At 39.2% G+C, this 7,484-nt stretch overlaps 1 pseudogene; it reads left to right on the plus strand.

Moving 5' to 3' along the window:
* The first annotated feature begins 1,409 nt into the window (after positions 1–1,409).
* LOC143434427 (histone H3.3A-like) lies at positions 1,410–5,905 on the plus strand (annotated as a pseudogene).
* Positions 5,906–7,484: the final 1,579 nt, after the last annotated feature.

Raw genomic sequence — 7,484 nt, forward strand, 5'->3', positions numbered from 1 at the left:
ACAGAAACTTTTCAGTTACATGAGGTCCTTTTTATTAATTGTTGATCTTAAGACCTGAGCCATTTAATTTGATGTTGGCTATTGGCCTGCTGTATCTTGCTTTTATTATGTTTAGATATGTGCCTCAAATTCCTGATCTCTCCAAGACTTTTAACATGAAGGGATATTGGGTTTTGCTAAAGACTTTTTCAGCATTTAACGATCATGTGGTTTTTGTCTTTGTTTATTTAGTAGATTACATTGATGGATTTTTGTATATTGATCCATCCCTGCATTCCTGGGATGAAGCCTATTTGATCTTAGTGAATGATGTATTTGATGTGTTCTCGGATTCCATTTGCAAGAATTTCAGTGAGTATTTTCACATCAATGCTCATAAGTGAAATTGGTCTGAAGTTCTCTTTCTTTGTTGAGTCTTTGTATGGTTTAGGTATCAGGGTAACTGTAGTCTCATAGAATAAATTAGATAGTGTTCTCTCTCTTTCTATTTTGTGTAATAGTTTGAGAAGTACTGGAATTAGCTCTTCTCTGAATGAGCTTTGAATATCTGGTAAGATTCTGCACTAAAACCATCTGGCTGGGCACTCTTTTAATGACTGCTTCTGCTTCATTAGGGGTCAAGAGTCTGTTTAGATAGTTTACCTGATCTTGATTTAACTTTGGTGTGTGGTATCTGTCTAGAAACTCATCCATTTAGTTTAAATTTTCTAGTTTTGTGGAGTACAAGCATTTGAAGTAAGACCTAATGATTTTTTGCATTGCCTCAGTTTCTGTTATCATGTTTCCCTTTTCATTTCTAATTTTGCTAATTTTGATATTGTCTCTGTGCTTTTTCATTAGTTTAGCTAAGGCTTTGTCTATCTTGTTGATTTTCTCAAAGACCTAGCTCTTGGTTTTGTTGATTCCTTGTACTGTTTTTTGTTTGTTTGTTTGTTTGTTTCTAATTGACTGTTTTCAGCCCCGAGTTTGACTATTTCATTCTCCTACTCCTCTTGGATGTTTTGCTTCTTTTTGTTCTAGAGCTGTTAAGTATGCTGTTATGTTGTTAGTATGTACTCTCTGCAATTCCTTTATGAAAGCACTACATGCTACAAACTTTCCTCTTATCACTGCTTTCCTTGTATCTCATAAGTTTGAGTATGTTTTGCCTTCTTTTTCATTGAATTCTAGAAAGTCTTTAGTTTCTGTCTTTATTTCTTCCCTGATCAAGTTATTATTCAGTAGAGAATTGTTCAGTTTTCTTTGTTTTTAGTTATTTATTTTTTTAAATACATTTCAGACTTTATCCCCTCACCCCATTCCCCCCACCACCCAGGAACCCCCATCCCATCCCCCCTACTGCCTCCACAAGGGTGTGCCCCCACCTACCCCCACTCCCCCTCCCCACCCTCGAATTCCTTCCCACTCGGTGTTCAGCCTTCATGGGACCAGGAATCTCCTCTCCCACCCATGCCCAACAAGGCCATCCTCCCCTAAGTATACAGCTGAAGTCATGGGTGACTCCCTTTGTGCTCCCAGGCTGGTGGTTTAGACCCTGGGGAGCTCTGGTTGGCTGGTACTGTTGCTCTCCTCTTGGGGCCACCAACACTTTCAGCTCCTTCAGTCTTCTCTCTAACTTCTCCATTGGGAACCCTTGATCAGATCAATGGGTAGCTGCGAGCATCCGCCTCTGGATATGTCAGACTCTGGCAGACATCCAAGGAGACAGCTACATCAGGCTCCTGTCAGCATGCACTTCCTGACATCCATATTGGCGTCTATCTTTGGTGACTGCACATGGGATGTATATCAAGGTAGAGTGGTCTCCCAAGGGCCCCTCCTTGACTTTCTGTCCCACACTTTGTCACCTTATTTGCTCCCTTGAGCATCCTGGCACTCCTTCCAAGAAGGACTGAGGCATCCACACTTGGTCTTCCTTCTTCATGAGCTTCATGTGGTCAGTTAGTTGAATCTTGGCTATTTCAAGCTTTTGGGCTAATATCTGCCTATCAGTGAGTAAATAACATGTGTGTTCTTTTGTGATTGGGTTACCTCACTCAGGATGATATTTTCTAGTTCCATCCATTTACCTAAGAATTTCTCGAATTCATTATTTTTAATAGCTGAGTAGTTGTTTCTGTTGTTGAAGTCCAGCCTTAATCCATAGTGATCTGACAAAATGCGAGTGCTTATTTCAGTTCTTGTATCTGTTGAGGCTTGCTTTGTGACTAATTATAGGGTCAATTTTGGAGAAGGAATCCACGAGGTGCTGAGAAGAAGGTATATTCTTTTGTTTTAGGGTGAAAGGTTCTGGAGGTATCTGTTAAGTCCATTTGCTTCATAATTTCTGCTAGTTTTATTGTTTCTCTGGTTTTTTTTTTTTTTTCTGTTTAAATTACATGTCCATTGGTGAGAGTGGGGTGTTGAAGTCCCCATTGTTATTGTGTGGGGTTCAATGTGTGCTTTGAGCTTTAAGTTTCTTTTACAAATGTGGATAGCCTTGCATTTGGGCCACAGATGTTTAGAACTGAGACTTCATTTTGGTGGATTCTTCCTTTGTTGAGTATGAAGAGTTCTTTCTCGTTTCTTTTGATTACTTTTGGTTGAAAGTCTATTTTATTAGATATTAGAATGGCTACTCCAGAATGTTTCTTAGGACTGTTTGCTTGGAAAACCTCTTTTCAGTCCTTTTCTTTGAGGTAGTGTCTATCTTTGTTGCTGAAGTTTATTTCTTGTATGCAACAGAATGATGGATCCGGTTTGTGTATCCAGTCTGTTAGCCTGTGTCTTTTTATTGGGGAATTGAGTCTATTGATATTGAGAGATAGAGATATTAATGACCAGTGGTTGTTAGTTCCTGTTATTTTTATGTTGGATGTGTCACTCACTCTGTGTGTGTGTGTGTGTGTGTGTGTGTGTGTGTCTTCTTTGGGTTTTGCCATAAGATGATTAATTTTTTGTGTATTCTTGTGTATAGTTACCCTCCTTGTGTTGGAGTTTTCCTTCTAGTGTAGGGATGGATTCGTAGAAAGATATTGTTTAAATTTGGTTTTAACATGGAATATCTTGGTTTCTTCATCTACGGTGATTGAGTGTTTTGCTGGGTATAGAAGTCAGGACTGCCATCTGTGGTCTCTTAGGGTCTCCTACACATCTTTCCAGGATCTTCTGGCTTTTAGAGTGTCTGTTGAGAACTCACATGTAATTCTCATATGTCTGCCTTTATATGTTACTTGGTATTTTTGCCTTGCAGCTTGTAATATTCTTTCTTTGTTCTGTACATTTAGTGCTTTGATTATGTGGCAGGAGGATTTTTTTTCTGGTCTAATCTTTTTGGTGTACATTTATAGCAATCTCTTTCTGTAGGTTAGGGGAGTTTCTTCAGTGTTTTTGTTGAAGATGTTTTCTGGCCCTTTGAACTGGGAATCTTTACCCTCTTCTATTTCTATTATTCTTAGGTTTGGTCTTTTCATTGTGTCCAAATTTCCTGGATCTTTTAAGTTAGAAACTTTTTACATTTGGCATTTTCTTTGCTTGATGTATTCATTTTATGGTATTTTTTTCTTCTATCTCCTGTATTCTGTTCATGATGTTTGTGTCTGTAGTTCCTGTTTTCTTTCCTAATTTTTCCATCTCCAGGTTTGCCTCCATTTTTTACTTTCTTTATTGCTTCAATTTCCATTTTTAGGTCTTGGGCAGTTTTATTCATTTCCCTTGCCTGATTGGTTGTATTTTCTTGGCTTTCTTTAAGGAACTTATTTGTTTCCTCTTTGGCTTCTACCTGTTTGATCATGTTTTTCTGTATTTATTTAAGGGAATTATGTGTATTCTCTTTAAAGGCCTCTATAATATGGGATTTAAGGTTAAAGTCTTGCTCTTCAGGTGTGTTAGGATATCCAGGGCTTGCTGTAGTAGTAACACTGGGTTCTGATGATGGCATATTGTATTTGTTTCTGTTGGTTATGTTTTTTGTGCTTGCCTTTTGCCATTTAGTTGTCTCTGGTTTGGTTGGCCTGAGTGCCTCACATTGGGGCAGGCCTTCTGAGAGGCAGGTGGAGCTGAGTGTATGTTGTGTTAGACCCACTCTCTTGGGAGGTGGGCAGGGTGGTGGGCAGGGTGTACTGCTCTGCCATTGCTGGTGGTTCGGGCATCCACTGGAAGGACAGTGGAGCTCCAGGCTGATGGGCTTGCTGATGTCCTTGCAGATGGGAGTATTGGGTCAGAGGTGTGGAGGTATCTCACCTATGTGTCTCTAGGGCAGGCAGGGCAGTAGGGGTGGGGTGGTGCATGGTGTGCTGGTGGTTGTAGACCCAGAACCCATTACCTAAGTAATATTAATAAGCATGTGACTCAGGATCTGAGAAAAACCATTAAAGAAGAAAAACTTAGAAAAATTCCAGGAGCTGACACACCATAACTGAATCATTAGGTTTTCATGTCATTCTTTCTATGTATGTTATGTATGTCCAACCTCAGAAGTGTGGAACTAGTATGGACAGAAAACAATTTTTATTATACAATTAATGACAAACCTTGGTATCCTCCTGAAGGCAAAGCAAGCAATTTTTAGAATCCTAATATTTCTCTACCCTTTATCGGATTATAATAAAGATAGAGATCATATTGAAATAAAAGGTTTATGACAAAGACACACAAAAACATTTTGGCTCAGTGAACTGCCTGGCTTCCTAAGCAGGCTTGTCAGATCAGGACTTTTTCTGATAGTATAGAAAAATAAAGAAGATTGCCCTTGTTTAAGCAATGCTTGTATACTGCCAAAAGGGCTATACAATTCAAGTCGATGGAAAGGATGGTGGTCTATGTTAACTACAAAAGAAAATTGGAGGAGAAAAGGAGAGAATTAAACAAAAGACTGAGGGATTGAACTTCTATAGAAATAATAAATATTCAGGGTAATAAAACACTACAGGATAGGCTTGAGATAACAGGTAGTAGAAAATAACGTGTGGTGTTCGCAGCCTTCTCTGTGCTGCCGCCACTCTCTAACACCAGCGCCACCTCTTGCTTGAAGGAGAAGGGGGATAAGTAAGGAGGTGCCCATACCATGGCTCGTACAAAGCAGACACTGCCGGCAAATCCACCGGTGGTAAAGCACCCAGGAAACAACTGGCTACAAAAGCCGCTCGCAAGAGTGTGTCCTCTACTGGAGGGGTGAAGAAAACCTCATCGTTACTGGCCTGGTACTGTGGCACTCCGTGAAATCAGGCGCTATCAGAAGTCCACTGAACTTCTGATTCGCAAGTTCCCCTTTCAGCATCTGGTGCAAGAAATTGCTCAGGACTTCAAAACAGATCTGCGCTTCCAGAGTGCAGCTATTGGTGTTTTGCAGGAGGCAAGTGATGCCTATCTGGTTGGCCTTTTTGAAGATACCAACCTGTGTGCTATCCATGCCAAACGTGTAACAATTATGCCAAAAGATATCCAGCTAGCTCACCGCATACGCGGAGAGCATGCTTAAGAGTCCACTATGAGGTGAAACATTTCATTCTCAAAAAAAATTTTTTTCCTCTTCTTCCTGTTATCAGTAGTTCTGAATGTTAGATATTTTTTCCATGGGGTCAAGGGTACCTAAATATATGATTGCGAGTGGAAACAGGGAACAAAATCAGGTATTGACAGTTTCTCCACGTTCATTTGTGTGTGAATTTTTAATACAAATGCAAGATGTAAAGCATTAATGCAAGCAAAATGTTTCAGTGAACACATTTCAACAGTTCAACTTTATAACAATTATAAATAAACCTGTTAAAATTTTCTGGACAATGCCAGCATTTGGATTTTTTTTAAATAATTAAATTTCTTATTGACGGCAACTAAATGGTGTTTGTAGCATTTTTATCATACAGTAGATTCCATCCATCACTATACTTTTCTAACTGAGTTGTCCTACATGCAAGTACATGTTTTTATTAATGTCATCTGTCTTCTGTGCTGTTCCTGTAAGTTTGCTATTAAATACATTAAACAATAATAAAAAAAAAAAAGAAAGAAAAGAACTTCTGATTTATTAACTAGTCAAAGTTAAATAGAGTCATCCTGCCTAACATTTCTATAACTGCAAGGCTTTACCACACCAATTTTAAGGAAAAAGACTTTGAGTTAAAATTGATTTCTATCATGTTAATTTTTAGTTTTCATAAAATTTGCTGTTTGCTTGCTTTGTTTCTCTTATATCATCAAGAAAGATTGTACCCTAAGAAATTATGTAATAAATGATTTAAAATTTTTTAAGAAATGTTTTGTATATAAAGCCTGTGAGAGACATAGATTGGCAGAGTAGGTCAAGCCACGCCGAGATGTGCTTCCTCTCTGTCCCATCTCTCATGAAATGAAACAAAGAGATGTCCCATGTCTGAGTCCTCCCTAGCTACTCTTGCATCTACCTGCATCAGGCCCTGACCCTCACCTGGAGCTGGACTCTGGCATCCTAACATCGTCTTTGGCTCAACTCAACGTCTCCTGGCTCAACATAACTCATTTTCAGTCTGCTCAGTTTCTTCTCTTCTCCAGCCCTACTCAGCCTTCTTTCTTCCTGTACCAACTCTCTTATCTAACCCTACTCTCTCACCCTACTCTCCTGCCTCCTGGACTCTACACCCCTTTCTCTGAGCCTCTGCTGGCTTTTCATGTCCTCTACTGTTCCAAGTCCAAGCGGCAACCAACACTAAGGATCATAAGGTCAAACTGTTCACCACTGGTTAAGCATTCTCAAAGAGCCAATTGACTAGCCACTGGGGATCCTTTAGAGGGCCAGACACACAAAATTGATCACACTACATTACAGAAATTAAAGTGTGATCAGAAGTCAGAAAGATATGCCACTACGCAGATACGTAGACTGGAGATGGGATTAGTTATACACACTAAGAAATTGGGCTAGAACTAAGTACTACCTGAACAAGTTTCAGATAGAATGAGGAGTAATCAGGGAGCCTAAGTTCAGGCGGCATAGTGACATGTCATTTTTGTTTGATGAGGAAAGGTTGGGGCATGATATGTAGAAGATTTTGAAGAATGGAACATGACAATGAATTGAGGGATGGAGAAGATGCTAAGAATAAGTTATTAATTACCCACTTGTGATGACTAATATTGATTGTTGACTTAACAGGAACCAGAATCATGAAAGAGACAAGACTCTTGGTAGTCAGTGAGTAATTATCTAGATTACATTAGTTAAGGTGGGAAGACCTGCCCTAACTATGGAACATCACTATTCCATGGGCTAGAGTTCCAGACTATATTTTTTTTTAAAAAAGGTGAAGTGAGTGTGAACATTCATTGATCTCTAATATGGATGCCATGTGTCTATGTGGCACTTCTATCACGTGTATTCTGCCATGATGAACTGTACCATCAACTGCTAGTCAAACCCAAAACCTCTGTTACATTGCTTCTGTCAGCTATTTTGTCAAAGCAATGAGAAAAAGTTAGCTAATCCACTAATAGTGTGAGTAACTGGAAAAGAGTGACATTGGCCTTTG

The sequence above is a fragment of the Arvicanthis niloticus genome, chromosome 1, assembly GCF_011762505.2.
Source record: "Arvicanthis niloticus isolate mArvNil1 chromosome 1, mArvNil1.pat.X, whole genome shotgun sequence".
NCBI lineage: Eukaryota > Metazoa > Chordata > Mammalia > Rodentia > Muridae > Arvicanthis > Arvicanthis niloticus.